Here is a 15,887-nt window from a genome sequence, read left to right on the forward strand (position 1 = left end):
TGTACTGGAGGACTAGAAAAGGTTTAAGTGAGGTTACTTTTATTTGAGACATTGTGCATCCACAATCCACAAGCAAGAAGGCTTGCAAAGGAGTCTGACTGGTTGGGCTCCCTGAGATGTCTGGAAGTGAAGGAAATGGCAAGAAGGCAGCAATGAAATGCTTGATGCACATTCTCTTTTTGCTGGGGAGTTTAATTGGTGTCAGCATGTTCTGGAAGAGTTGCTACTTGCTGTAGTTCGGATTTATAAGAGATCCTATAGAATGTTGAGGACTTTCAATGGGCTTAGTAACAACAAGTAGGTTGTTTATTTCTAGAGAAGTGAAAGACCTAAGTTTGGAGATGAATGAGTCTTTAACAGAGAGAGGTCAGATCATTTGAGTCTCATAGCATAGCAGTTTGCCTCAAAGTTTGCTATTTTCAGTTGCTGTAGACGATCTTATCCTTCCACTGCCTTGTGTGAAATAGCAGTCATGCCATAAATCTCAGTGATAATAGTGGCAAGCAGGATTTTGCTTTTTGCTGTGAGCAGTTTGTGAATGTGACTGTTCACGGTGTGCAGGTAACCAAGGCACAGTTAAAGGAAGCAACTTTTGTAAGTTTGAATTGCGTGTTGTACTTACCCCTGCTAGCATCATGCGGAGTTGGGTTAGGATACCTATGAAAGGTCAAACCTTTCTCAGGCCTACAACGTAATGGAGGAAGCACATTTCACAACACATTGTGGTTTATGACTCTCTCTGACCCTTTTTTGCCCTGACCCTATGGTAACTGAGATTGACAGCTGGTGCCCACTGGGCATTTAGGGACATTACAAACCATCTGCTTTTTAAATTTGAGGAACCCTCTCACCAAATGAAGTGGCATCATCTTCCAGTTCTACTAATGGACTTCGACATCTTTGACCGCTTGAACCTGCACAAAGGAGGGACACAGCAATTAAAAATAAACAGTGACATTCTCAAACGCCCGTGCTTGCTCTGATTGAGGCTGAGAGCACCAGCAGTGCATGGATTCCTTTATGCTGTTGCCTATGTAAATTGCCATCTGGGGTTGATTATCCATACAGCAAAAAGAAAAATTATATATGTGTGTTTGGCAAAAAGCTTTGACACAGCAAACAGTTCACTATCCGATTGAGTTAGTAGTATTTGCTCACTAGTGCTTGAAATCCACCTTGAAGAGCATGAACCCAGGGTTTCTACAGCAAAAACATAGTGTTGGCAGAGCTCTGAATGTCCATTAAGATTACTTCAGTGGTCTTTCAATCTCTACAGTCTTTCAGTATATAAACTGTAACAAGTTATGACATTTTTATTTCTCCTTTATAAAACTTCCTGGAGTTAAAAAGGAAGGATTTTTTTTAAATTTTTTTTTTTGTGATGCAGATTCATTTTATTTTACTGATAGATTTGGCCCTCATGATTCGAAAATGTTGAGCTATGTATGTTGTGTTTGGTGAACGTAGTTTGTGTCTTTCTGTAGCATTCGTTAATTGAGAAAGGAAGGTGTTCTTTTCACTGGGGGGAAGTATCTTTGTCTTCCTTACAGCTGAAAAGAACGATAGAAGCTTTAGAACAGGAACCACATAGAAGGCCAACACAAAACAAATGCAAAAGAGACAAAACCTGAGACTTTTGCTTACTTAAATCAGGAGAGTTGCATCTTGATCAGTTGGTAACGTCCTGAAAGCATTAATGCAGTGTTATCTCAGCTGTGATTGGCTGCCATGGGTACGTAGTGGTCACAAAACGTGTATGTGGGAGCTAGGTACAAAGACGCACCTTTTTTTTTTTTTCTCCCAGGAATTCTGAGTAGTAGAAACTTGCTTTCTACTTTATATTCAAGTTCCCATTTGTTCTGTTCAGTGTAATTGCTGTTTAATGTTATTGCAAGTTGATCCAGGCTGTGTGCCTGGTGAATGTTAACAGCTTCACTGGAACATGTATAAAAATAAAGTGTGCTGCCATTTTGTAATGCATTTTGTCAGATGCTTGTGAGTGATTTGACTGAGTTATTGGTAAATGATTGGTGCCTATCAGTAGGGGATCATTTGGGGATTTTTGCTGTGCACTGGAGCTGAATAATGTGTCTGGTTTAATAGAATACAAGGTTATTTCTTGTGTAATAGAATTGTGGGCCACAGGTAATGGACCCTCCCTGGGAGGTGCATCTCGGAGGTGCGCCTTTGATGTCTGATTTCTGATCTGCTGGGTGTGACTGAGCTGCTACCATTCACAGGAAGAGGAATGTTCATGCTGAGTCCAACCTTCACATACCCTGATGTTTGCACCATTGCTGTAGTACTTCTTAAAAGCAGCAAGTATGTTTATGAGGTGCTCCTCTGTAGCTGGAGATCAGTCATCCAGGTGTTTTAGTACCTTGATATACTTTTAAGAGGTCATCTGAGATATCAAGTATGAACAAAATAAGAAACTTGTTTCTGTTATCTAGTCAAATCTTGTAGTAAATGAATATCAGTTTAAGCCAGTAGTAGATCTTGTCTTGACAAGGGCCTGTTTGCTGTCAGATTGTACTGACTTTATGAACTAGTAAGATGTATCATTTTCCAAGTGCGATACTTGGAATAGCTTCATGGATTCATATGCTTCTATGATATGAAGAGATCTTTTCAAGCTTCTTTGTTGGCTAAGTAACATTGGTCCATTTTCAGGCAGACATTCTGTAGCTTTATGGCTCAACCAATAAAGAAATTCTCCCATGTCTGCTAAAGTAACTCAAATAGCTAAGCTGCTGTAGTTATTCAGACTGTAACAGATAATTCAGCTTTTTCTTGCATGATTACTTCAGCCTAACTGAAACTAGTTCTTACTACATCTATATGTTAAAGCTCAATGAGCAGAGGTCTTCTGATGTCAATACATTTAAGGACTTTTTTCTGCAAGGTCGTACAGAGTTGTGCTACTGAAGTCTTGTCAGAGAACACATTTCAATAATTAAATCTCAGAAAATGAGGTTGGTATCACAAAGATGCGTGTATGTAGAATTTCATGGTAACGTTTTAGGTATGTTTGCTACTTCCATCTTCTATTCTGCAGCCCTCCAAGCATGACTAATCCAAAGTTCATGATATCTTGATTGTGTGTTGTTTACTACTGCAAGTAGGAGCCGTTGCTGTATTTTCTGTTAAATATATGTGACTTCTGTTTCTATGTCTGCTTCTTCTGAGGCTTCTGGGATTTTCCTTACTTACACAGTGAGGCCAGAACTGGCCTTTAAGATGCTAGGCAAGAAGCCTCGCTCACCTTGGATGTGGCTTGTTTGTGAAATCTCTTCCATTCCCCTTCCTAGAGGTTTGTGATAGAAAAATACCTTGTCACTGAATGCAGTTCACTAACTACATAGCAGCTGTGTCAAATAATATTGCAAAAAGTTAATGAGATCTACTTCAAACTGATTGTTTTCTTTCACTGTTCTTGGGAACCTGTTCTAGAATGGAGTTTCTCTGATGGTGTGAAATGTCTCAACTTCTACTCTGCTTTTTCCCTTGAAACTTGGCTATAATTTATTTTTGTTCTGTTGAACTTCTCAGCCAACTTTTCTTCTCATTGAAATGCTGTGGGGAAGGGCAGTTTAGAAAAATCTACAAGTATCTGGGGGGAAAGAATGAAATGTAACCAGTAAAATCGCTTCCTGGTGAGAAGGCAGTTTGTAATACATATTAAAATATGTGGGTAATAAAATATAAGAATCTCAAATCCTAAATCAATAAATTAAACATACGCGATGTTATACATGCTATTTAATTCAGTACAAGTATTGAACTGTTTCTTTAATTGTCTGGCACTTCTAAAGCATGGATTGTGTTTGTTGGAGATTTTCTCCTTTCCTAGAAAAGATCAGAGTGAATCCTACTGGTTTTGCATCTGCTGTGGCATTTACTTAAAAGCAAAACATGCGGGATTTGGCTTATATTAGAAAGTATTCTTTTGACGTTTAAGGATATTATCAGTTGTTTTGGAAGAATTAAACTCCTCAGCACAGTTCTTTGTGGTTAAGTAAAGGATTAAAGACCTGATCCGGTGCCTGTGGAATAAAATTTAGATCTGGCAATAAAAACTTCTCAAATCTTCTTGGCTTGATCTCTTGAGAGAATAGAAAGAGCAGATGCTGAGCTCTTTTAAAGATCAGTTCCCTCACTTTCAATGTATGGTATTATAATGTTTTGCTGTTTATCATTATTTAAACTTAAAAAAAAAAAAAAAAATAAATAAAAACAACAAGCAGAGGGAAAGGGACAACACCGTAAAAGAAAGGAATGCATTTTCATTGTGGAAGAAAGGTTCATAATGAACCTCAGGCTTTGAAAAGGCTTAAAAAGAGACTTGTATGCTTCTATTCTTTAAATACTCAATAGTGAAGTACAGTAGCTCATATCTCTTGTGATTTTTATTGAGTATAGTATGTGCATAGTAAAAAGAGAGAATAAGATCAGGACTTTGTGTAAGGCATATTCTATTCAGGACCAGGGATAAGACATGAAAGAGGGAGTTGGGTGCATATCATGGGGTTTAATTTTTATTTTTCTAGTTTGTCAGAGCAGAAGGGAAGGCAGCCAGAGGGAGAGCAGCCAACCTGAGCAGCGCTAGTCCAAACCACGCACTGTATTTTTGGAGCTTGTGTGTCTAATGTGATCTCTGTAAGCAGAAAAGTGGCCTGGTCATTGTTGGCCAATTAACTCTTCAAGTACTGAAGCTCATTTTCAGTGCAGTTTTTCTTGGTGGAGGGTCTAGATTGTGCCCTGTGTTACCTGCCAGGGAAATACAGTTTGGCTGCAGATTGCCTTCTAATGTATAAGGAAAAAATGATCCAGGAAGTTTATTTTTTTGTGTTTCTTCCTATGATGAACCTGAAAAGGAATGAACTTGTGATGCATCTGTCCACTTACAATGTCTGTAAGTGACCGGGATTCACAAGAAAGTGCAGCCTTGATGGAAACAGTGCTGTTCTCTGAGACAGAAGTTCCGCAGTATTTCTGTGATGCTAATTGCTTGTTAAGAAATATCTGCAATGTTGCCTGGCTGTGGTTAACTAATGACATGATTTTAAGTATGGCGCTTATGGTGTTACCACACAGATAATTTTAACTTAGCAGTTGGAAAGTGTAGAGATCTACTGTTGTTGTAGGACTGGTATTCCCTTCAGTGGGATTCAGAATGAGACGGAAATACAGGATTGTATTGGCTGTGTCTGTGTACGTGAACCTTATGTTTGTCCTTTGGTACCATGACTCTTTTTCTTGGGGAAATCAAATCTTGTTTCTTCTGTTCAGATTTTAGCAGGCCATTCGTCTCATAAAAAAATTTAAAAACTCAAAAAAGAGGCTTAAAAATGTTGTTATAGAAATGCAAGACAGGAAAGAAACTGAACTGAATAAGAGGAAACCCACAGGCTTTCCCCTCCTTTCCCCCCCCCCCCCCCATCCTTTTCCTCACTGCTTTGTTTGAAGCCAGTACCATGCAAGGTTGATGGAAATGAGTTCGAGCGCGCTGTCCTGAGGTTTCTCACCTGTTAGTTGGTGGAATGTGATGAGACATGAATAAATAGTAAACATTTTGTTTTTTAAAGAGTAGTTTCTGTTGATGAACGAGTAGGTTCCAGTACTTCCCCTAAAGCATATGCCAGATATTCATCCTAAGACAAAAGTCTTTTATTTTCTGTTAAAAAGAAGCCCTGCAGCTGTCCAAATGGTGTGCTCCAAGCAGTGTCCTTTAAGTTGCATACAGGAGGAAAAGTGCCTTACGATGATTTCAGTCTGGGTTGCAACTAATAAGAACCTGCTTTTACTGTGGGACTTCATAGGAATTTTCCCGTGTAACAGTTGCTAGTCCAGTGATCAGATGCTGTGTTCTGGTGTTTGCATACATGGGAGTTCAAGGTTAGTTTGAATATAAGTTAATGGACATAATGCTGGTAATCACAAACCAACATCCAAATGCTTTTTTGTTTAAAGTTTTTCAGTAACTTTTTAAAACAAGGGATGATTGTTCTGTTTGCATATTTCTTTGCTTAAGTATTGCTTCTACTGAGTCGTTAACTTTATTTCTCTTAATTTACTGGGTAGAATTGTTCTCTGTGCAATTTAATCGAAAACAGACCCACATGCACATACATATTTCGTTTGAGCAGGAGTGTTATTGGAATGCTTGGGTAGTAGTGGGGAAGGTAACCTCCTGAATGGGAAACATAGCTTTCACCTGGACTTCCTGCTGCAAATGTAACTTTAGTTGGAGTGGGCTTAGTAAAAGCACTGAGCAACTTTCATGTTTCAGATTTTTAAGTTCCAGTGCTGGAGGCTTTGGCAAAATTTCAGTAACCAGAATTGAAGGAAGGAATGTCACTTTTTGTTCTTCCTTGGTCATCTATATACAGTGCAATTCCTCATTTGATCAGGTTGTTAAGAAGTGGAGCTACTTGGCAATGCTGTGTTGAGTAATCATGCTCTGTGCATTCAGCATGAAGTAAGCAGGGCTCATCATGCGAAGTAGTTTCTTGGGGAATCAATCACCATCACTCCAAATGTTCCCTCTTCCTCCTATTTTCCCCCAGTTCTTCTTGCTGAGCATGATGCCACACGATATGAAACATCCCTATTGCCTGTTTGGATCAGCTGTCCTGGCTGTGTCCCCTCCCAGTTCCTTACTGCTGTGGCACTGTGAGAAGCTGCAAAGTCCTTGGCTCTGTGTAAGCACTGCTCTGCAGCAACTGAACCATTGGTGTTATCACCACTATTTTCATCAGAAATCCACAGCACAGCAGCATATGTGTCTCTATGAAAAAAAAAATTAACTCTATCCCAGCCAAAAATATAACATGAAATGTTATTACATTATAGGATGTCCTTTGGCTTTCTTGCCTTGTACTGTCTTCCTGAGATAGCAGATTTCCTCCTCCTTCAGAAGAGTAAATCATATTCTGATATTGCTGTGAAAATTGCATGAGAATTGACTTTGCTCTTTAAACATTTGTTCAGCTCATCAGATGAATCTGTTGTCCTGTGCCTGTGACAATAACACGTATTGTTGGAAATAGATGTAAGACATCTCTTTGGCATTCTCATAATACTATATTGTAATAGTCCGTGCACTTTGATGAAAGGAAAAAGTAATACTGGAGAAAGCCAATATTTCCAGTATCTGCTGGAGTAATATAATTATGTGCACTGCCCAGATAGTACTGTGATGAACACGATACAAATGCCTTGATACAGATTTTCATTTGCAGCTTGCTGGAATGAAAACTACAAACTCTCAGGATCCTTCATGGTTATAAAGATTAGCTTGAAAGCATGTGCTGTAAAACCTGGTTGGTTTCTCTTCCTCTTCTAATGAATAAATGATCAAATATAAATGTTTCACTCTTAAGAAATCATAATGAAAAGGTCAAATAGCATTTTGGAAAGGGGTGACAGTAACTAGTACATCTCTAGATGCCTAACCTGGGGACATAAACTAGAAGGCCTTTGTGAAAGCCTTCATTCCTAGCCCCAGTAGTTGACCTCTTTTCTATGTAGGTAACTTGTTTTATTTATTCTTTTTTGAATACATGTATAGTTAGTAGCAGATCCTGCCAAGTGATGCCAGAGATGGTGCTATTGTTTGTTAAGTTCAGGTAGTAGAAATCCACAATTAGAACAATTAACTCATTGGAAATAAGGATCCAGTTATGTGTGGAGGCATCAATATCTTCAGTGAAAAAGGGATAGAAGTACTTAAAATTATGCCAAAGTTTTGGTGGTTTTTTGTCACTTAAAATCAGTGTGAGCCTTCAGCACCTTTTGAAGTTTCTCTGCCCTTTCATCAATATTCATGTGACCACATAGCTTTGTTTTGTTGTTTTTTTCATTTCAATCAATATGTTTTATTTGCTTTTTCTTAATATCATATTCACTGTATAAGCAATCTCAATAAGCTTCTGTTCCAATCATTCCTGGAAGAGCTGTTTTTATCTTACATATCCTAGTATGCGGAACTGCAACAAGTTAAATTATAGCTTAGGAAGAAAATACGCTATTACAACTCAGTTCAGTTTTGAGAGGTTGATATTATTCATGTGCTGTTTGCTTTGTCTAGAAGACATTGATCCTACTTGTAAAGATTACCTGACAATAATTTGAAATCATTAGTGAACGAGGAATATGCAGGTATACCACAATCAAAAGCAGAACCACAGAAAAGAGGATTTTAAAAGGAATATTGAAAATATGAATTTTTATGCAGGATTGAACTAAACGCCCAATAAGTCTAAAATAAATGCACAGTTTGCCCTTCAATCAACACTAAATGATACTTGGTAATAGTGTACATAGTGTAAATGCAAAGTAGCACGCAAGCCTTTGCACAACACTAAAACACAAAATCCCAACCTGAGCTGTTTGGCCCTTGTGTTTTAGAAGAGAACCAAAGGTGTGCAGTGATTGACAAAGAGCAGTGCTTTGCACAAGGTACCAGTGCTGCTATCTCGGATTTTCTGTTGTTGACTCAGTGCCCTTGTTTGAGGAGAAACAGTTGTTTCTACTGAATGTATCCAATTATCTTTCATTCCAGTGTTATGAAATGTTCCTTGATTGCCGGGGCTCTAGAGGAGCCTATTAAGAATTTGTATTTGCCTTAGGTAACTTGGGTTGTCTTTAATCTCTTATGGGTGAAGGAAGTTCTCTGATGTGGTGGGGTCCTACCTTGCTCGGAGCCCTCCCAAGAGGCTTAATGTGACCTTGAGATGCTTCCCAAGATTGAAGTTTAATGTAATTTGTTCTGATGTATTAATATTTCTCAGGCATGCAGTTTCCTAAATAGTGGGAAAATGATGGCAGTGTCCAAGATGGTAGGAGTTAAGATGTCTGTTCTTCCTCCTTGCACCAAGTGTTAGGAATTAGTGAAGCTCGAGTTGCTTTCAAGTCCTTCTTACCACTTGCACGCCATCTCTATTTTCCTCTTCACATATACTGCCCACCCAGACTTGTTGCTTGTGTTATTAGGCTTCTACATCCAAATGCGCTGTACTGTATGCAGATAAATGGTGGTCTTCTGTGAGATCACTCTGAAAAAAAATATCTTAGCTGCATGCTTCAGATTTGCTTTTGGAATGGTAGAAAGCCTATAGAGCTAATGGGAATAGTAAGAAAATATTTAAGGAAGACAGTTGTCTTCAGTTGTCTCAGCTTATATATTATCTTTAAAACGTGTCAAAGCTGAATGTTTTTCACTTTGTGGATTCTCACAATAATTAATGATATTTCCATCAGTGTGGCTTCCTGTGTTGTTGTTGTTTTCTTTAAAGGACTGTTGTTATTGGGAGGAAGCTAAAGAGCTTTGTAATAGCACTATTTAAAACATAGGAGTGAGAATGTGAATGTAAGGGTTTTATCCATGGGGTAGAATTGTTTTAGTTTGGGTTTGTTATTTGTTTTGGGGTTGTTCCCCCTGCTGGATATGAGCTTCCTATTTTAATTTGGTTAAGAAAGAACCAGAAGCATGATCTTTTTTTTTTTTTTATAAGGAAAATTCCAATTTTCATCCATCAGGTTGCATGTACTTTAATATTGCTTATGTTTTAAAGGTTCAGATATAAGAAGAGGTTGGCAAGGTGTCTTTACGTCAGATTGAAAAGAAGGAAAAAAGAAGTAAGACTGTCACATTTAAACATAGCTTTCTGGTTATGGTGTAATTCACAGCAGAAAATTCAGCTGACGTATACATTATAAACAGTTGTAAAAACAAGCATTAGATACTTGCAGCCTGTGGTGGACCGAGTTAAAGTCTGTGATGTTGGAGTTATCTGGCGTGCTGAGTTAACTCCACAAATCAGTACTGTGTTCTGTTCTGCATTCATTCTTTGCTGGGCAAGGTGATTAGTTCAGCAGTGAAGTTTTCAACCTGCCTTTTCTTATTCAGTTTCATGTAGCTGCAGTGTCACCAGTTGGTGCTTTTTACTTGAGTCAGAATGCGTCTGGGCTTCAGCAGAATACAGTGGTGTGATTTAATTTACTTAGAATTATGCACAGTGCTTTACAGTATGCATGCTTGTTTTTTTTCTGTTTCCCTGCATGTGGAAAATGAAAGAATGTTAGTTTTAAGTTGAAACGTGACTATTTTTGAGTTTTCATTAATATGTCTAAATCTCCAGGTGTGTGATGTGATAATTTCCCTGAAGTGAACCTTAGCACAGGTAGATTTTGGAACTTGTTGGTCCTATGCCTGTTCACCCCTTTAGGTTTTGGTTCAGGTTCTCCTTTAACAGAGTTAGCTTCATTATGTGTTAACTCCCCTCAACAATATTGGATTTTATCTATTGTGTTTAATGTGCCTGTAGCTGAAATATTGAGATTTTAGTTGCTGGACTCAGAAGGTATGAATGACATAATAAAAACTTTCATCATATTAGCAAGTTTAGTGGGATTTTGAGTGAGAGGCTGACATGGCTGCCTCACTAATAATAAGAGGGAAGCACTTTGCAGAGGGCTTAGGAGGTCTTGCAAGTTGGGATTGTTGGTTTGTGTTATTATAGTTAGGGCTGAAATGGGAGAAACACATTTCTATAGCTGCTGGTTATCCTTGGTACCACCTAGTACCGTTTGCAGCCACCACCAGTGCTCTGGTGTTCATGTCAATCAGGAAGCTTTTATTTAATGATAAGAAGTGTACAGAATGTTGAAGCTTCGTATGTGTAGTGTTGAAGAGACTTTTTTTGGTACTTGTTAAAGCTTTTGCCCCACCCCCCTTCCACATTCCCTCATCCAGTTAAAATTAAGTCTGACTTCTCCCTGCTATATTTAAAAGCATATTAAATCTATTTCTCATGTACATCGTGTGCGTGTGTGGAAATTCTATCTAGCTGGAGTTCGTAACACTCTGATAACAATCAGAATTCTGCAATAATGAAAAATGCATCAGTGCTGGAACATTCAAGTATTGGGGCTTTTGAACCTTCGGAGGAATTTATCATATTTTTATTCGTAAATACAGCAAGCTTTAGTTTCTGTGAAGCAGATGGCTCGATGAAAACAGGAGAAGCCCAAATCAGCCCAGGCAGGTGTTGAGCAAATGTCTCCAGTGAGCCCTCACCGTGGCTGTGGTAAACATCTTTATTCTTTTTGGACTTAATTGCTGGGCGATTCAGTCACAAATATCCAGATACATACCTGTTGCTTAGATCCAATCCCATTGGTCTTCCAAACAAGCATTTGCTTACCTCTTGTGCATCCTGGGCTCACTCAGGTACCTTTTCAGAGCTGGTTCCTCATTGTTTCTAAATCTTTTTAACTGATAAAATTTCTGCACCAAACACTTGAGCTTTTCTGTGTTATACCTTTAGAACTGCACTTACCAAAATGTAGAAGACTTAGTGTTTTGAAAGCATGAATGTCTTCAGCATCATCAATTATTTTTTAATATTAAAAGTCAGCAGATGGAGCCAAAGGCTTGTAGAAAAATTACTTGTCCTGATATATATTAAACCACAAAGCCCGCTAAGTTTAATAGTGCTTCTACTGAAACATACAGCAGCACTGCTAAACCTCATAGCAGCATCCCCTTTTCAGAGCCGTGCCTCTGTGCAGAGGGAGAGCTCACTCTTTTGTATGCTGGGAACTGAAAAAGCTTAAAAAGATAAGTGGGAACCCGATTTTCTTTGTGGAGTTATGTCTGTGTAAGGTTCTCTGAAGCATTGCTCACCACTTAATCAGAGAAACCGTGTTATATTTTGTCAATATTCCTATTTTTCCTCTGAGCGCAGTAATTGGAACCCACTATTGAGGGTTAGGTTGGAATTCATGACAACATCATTTTCATTATTGCGGAGTTGGTAAGGTACTGAGGTTTCATGTTTTTCCTCTGAAGCAACTGAAATAAGCTGTTGCCTTAGATAACGTGTCAGACTTGATATTCTAATAGGCTAATCCAATGCTTTTGGAAAACATTAACATCCTTTTGGGGTTTTGAATAGTGTGTTTAGGAAAGTAAGGGGGTTGAACTGTTTTCCAAGCAGAATGTCACGTATCCCAATTACCTAAAATAAAAACCCAAAGCACTGAGTGGGACCTGCCTTTTGCTGTAAAAGAGCAGAAAAAAATCTGCTATAGTTATAAACTTATATCCAAGGGATATGCAAGAAACAGCGAAACTGGGCTAAGTACTGTAGTGGCTCAGCACTGATTTGCTTTCTTAGTAAAGATGGAAAAATGTTTTAGTGATTTGAGGTGGCAGATTCATCAAACTACTAAGTTTCATTTTAAAAAGTTGTATACTCCATCTGTACATCTGAAAGAATATGGAAGGTATAAATGCTACATAGAATACAGTGCAAATAGTATTTAATTGTATAGTTAAATATTGCACGGACTTTTTTCCTCATCTTTGCTTTGATGATCCTTGAAGCGAGGTCTCTTTAGTCCTAGTTCTTTAGTTCTCTTAGTCCTTTTAGTAGAGCAACCAGGAACTTTGGAAACTTGGCTTATTGACCCAGTTAAAAGGCTTTTCTTATTTCTCTCTTGTGCTTAAATTATCCCACTCCTCCTGTTGAGACATAGTGATAAAGCTTCAGCCAGTTGTACTGGCAAGCTAGTACTCAGTTTTCTCTGATTACTGCTGGTTATGGTAGGAGTTTCTAATATAGAAGTTCTTTTGAGTGTTGTGATCAGTTCTTAGTTTTGGATTCACTCCTGACTTACTGTGGGCCTTTCTAGTAATACATCAGGTAGCTTTATTTAGGGAGAACAGTCGCTTCCAATGAAATCGTATCTTTTTCAAGCCATATCAGTTGTGCAAAAGAAGTCATTCAACTCAGGGATACACCATATAGTTCCATGTTTTATCTTAGTCCAGTGTCCTAAAATTGCACTGTGATGGGTATCTTTTATGTCTGTATATATATACTGTGGAAGAATTTCAATGCGTTCTTGAAATAAAGACCACGTAAATTCATGACCTAGGAAGACAGTGTGTATTTGCTGTATTTAAGGGAGCCTTCTGGATATACAGTCCAATGTTAGCATTGATTTGTGCTGAGATAAAGGCTGATATCCTCTGTGTCACGTTGCTGTCAAAGATAAGAGCAAATGCTGTTTTGATTTTTGAGAGAAGAATGCTTTGGCTAATGAAGACCAGTTGGTAGATGTAGTGGCTGGTGCAGTGAGGTCTGCTTAGCAGGGACACTGTGAAAGACAGCAGTGACTTCCTGGTGTTGATAATTCTTGCTTTTGTCTTCTTTGAAAATACTTCTCTGATACCAGTTATCTTGCCTTGACTTTTAGCAGAGAGCAGACCTAATGGCATACTTGCAATTTGTACTTTTTTTCCAGAGGTATCTATAGTGTATAAGGGGGAGTTGTTCTTATGCATTTCTCAATCATTTAAAATTGGGAAGGTACAACACGTAATGCATCAAGAACGAAAGTGGTTATGAGGTTTTGTGCTACTTAGGAAGCAGTGTTGCAGCCCTGGCTCTGCAGGCAGGGACGTGGGGTAGCCTTCCCCAATTCTTGCAGTGCTAACTCTGTGGCCTGGTTGCAGGGCATCAAAATTCCATTGGCCATTTCACCGAAGGCTTTCTCAGCAGGATGTGGAGCAAGTGCAAAACCCAAAGATTGAAGCAAAAAGTGGTTGAAGGAAAGAAATCTAGAAGAGATGTATGTGCACAGAGAAGAGAAAAAGCAAAAAAAGCTGGTTTTGGTGTGCCCTAGAACTGCATAAAGGTGCTAAAAGGTTTATTTGCTGTGCAAGTGTTAATACCACTACATGTTAAGTCCCCTCTCTCTTAGGCTTTAGTTCCCCCCTTAATTTCACCAAGCTTCTGTTGTTGGCAGTGTCAGAAGTCCTTGTTTGCTGGCTCTCGTGTTGCTGTTTCCTTGATATGTGAGCTCGATGAGTACTTACTCCTTGAGGATTAAAACAATATATAACAATAATAAAATCTTGACACAGTGAATCTATGAAACAATAAAATTGGCAACAAAAGGAAAATCATTTTGTTTATTCACCTCGAACAGTAAACAAGACACTATCTCAGAGTGTCCTGCTGTACACTGACCGTGCTTTGGTGAGGTGTTATTCCCAGTCCCTGCTTTTGCTGCAGGTGCTGACACACTCGATACTGGGGAACTTCTTTCAATAAGAAACTATTTCAAAGAGATAAAGAAAAATACTGGAATGTGTTGGTGTTCCATTTTTGTCTGGGTCTCGATGAAGGATTAAGATCACGGCAGTAGGAATATTCCTGAAGAAATCCTGCTGGGAGGGTGTAAAACACAGGAATATTTATTCACCTGGTGGCAACTGGAAGACCCAGATGACTAGAAAGTGTGTTTAAAAGACATCAGTTTGGAGTTCTTGCATACATTTGACAGCCCCCTGGCTGTCATTGACAGAATATCTCACGTGTGCTTTGCAGCAGGTACAAGGAATTACTGCTTTTATACTCAAACGTAGATTTGCTGAAGTTGGACAGCTTTCCTGTAGCAAGCTGACAAATCCTTCGGAGGCAAAGAAGTCGCAACTCTACGTGTGTTGTAAAAGCTTGTTGTATCAGAGGTGAGGGACCCTTTTTCGGGAGTTAATCAAAAAGATCTATGCAAACAAGCAAGGGGATTTTTGTCCTCAGCACAGAGCCTGACATTGTTCGGTGAACCTTCATGATCTCGTAGGCTGTGGCGTGCTCTCGTGGGCCAGAGCCCTTAATAAAAACGTGGGGCTCTGGATGCACAAATTCGTAGCAGCTGTCGCAGCTGGGCTGTGGTGAAGTTTGGTCAAGACCCTTTGAACTTTTTATTTCACACTAATCCCATTTAGTGTGATCAATATAGGGACCTCCAGCTCCTAGGCCTGTTAATTAGGTGTCAAGTGTTGGGCTGGCCGGTGTCAGGCTGTAAAACACAAACACAGAGAGACTATCGGTAGGAAAGTGAAGTGTTTATTGTCTGAATGTATACGAGCCATTGGTTCTGCAAAGTTGCCTTCTTAGCCTGAGATGTCCTTAGGGATCTCTAGAGTCTCTTGCTTCTCTCGGGTAAATGGAGGATTAAATAAACGTTTTGTCACTGATATGGCATGGCTGGGTGCTGTAAAAAGATCCAGCTCTAATAATAATTGTGCAGTATAACATCCAATTCTAATAATTAGTTGTTAGGATAGGATAGTCCTTTGCCTCCCCTCTCTCTTTGCTTTTTTTTTTTCCTGTTAATAAAAATGCTTAATTGCTCTGTAGCTCTTTGCTTTGAACACGGGAGTTTAAGATGGGAGTCCTTTCTTGTTCTGCCTAGATACTTCTGAAATGAAGCTGCTTTCAAGACTTTACCAATATTTACTTTAACTTGTGCTTTTCAGCATTCAGGGAATAGACAGGATAACTTAGATCTTCATTTCCCCACCTCAAAGAATCTCAGGGTGTTTTTTTTTTTCAACTCCCCCATCTTTTGCTCTCTATCATTCAAGGAAGGGTAAATATGTAGAATGATATTTCAGCTTTCATACATTTTCGGGTTCCTTTATTTCAGTCTTCCTGTGACAGAAAGTACTGGGGAGTTGTGAGTAGTTTGTTTCATCTCCTTTGAAGAAAAACTTAAATTTATAATCCCAGATCAGACCTTTCCTATAACTCATGCAACTCATCCTGTTAACTGTTTTAATATATAGCACCACTATTTCATTAAACAACATCTAGGAATAATTAGTTCAGCAACGATGCCTAGGAACAAAAGCCCTTGATTTCGTTTAACTTTATAAGTTGGTCTCTTTTGATCTGCAAGAACACATCTGGGGCCTTTAAGAAAGCAGAAAGAAAAATATTAAACGTTTAGTAAGGCCATTGGTAGAGATTTTGAAGTACAGTAACCCTTTGGTACCAGAATGTAGCTCAGAAGTGCAAGAAAGTGTG

The 15,887-nt window shown here is 38.8% G+C and overlaps 1 protein-coding gene across 7 annotated transcripts in view; it reads left to right on the plus strand.

The window, feature by feature from the left end:
- Positions 1-15,887, plus strand: part of EEFSEC (eukaryotic elongation factor, selenocysteine-tRNA specific) — a 103,774-nt gene that overhangs the window by 33,570 nt on the left and 54,317 nt on the right. The gene's annotated exons all lie outside the window — the stretch shown is intronic.

The sequence above is a fragment of the Coturnix japonica genome, chromosome 15 (genome assembly GCF_054131305.1).
Source record: "Coturnix japonica strain WE chromosome 15, WE-NBRP24, whole genome shotgun sequence".
Classification (NCBI taxonomy): Eukaryota; Metazoa; Chordata; class Aves; order Galliformes; family Phasianidae; genus Coturnix; species Coturnix japonica.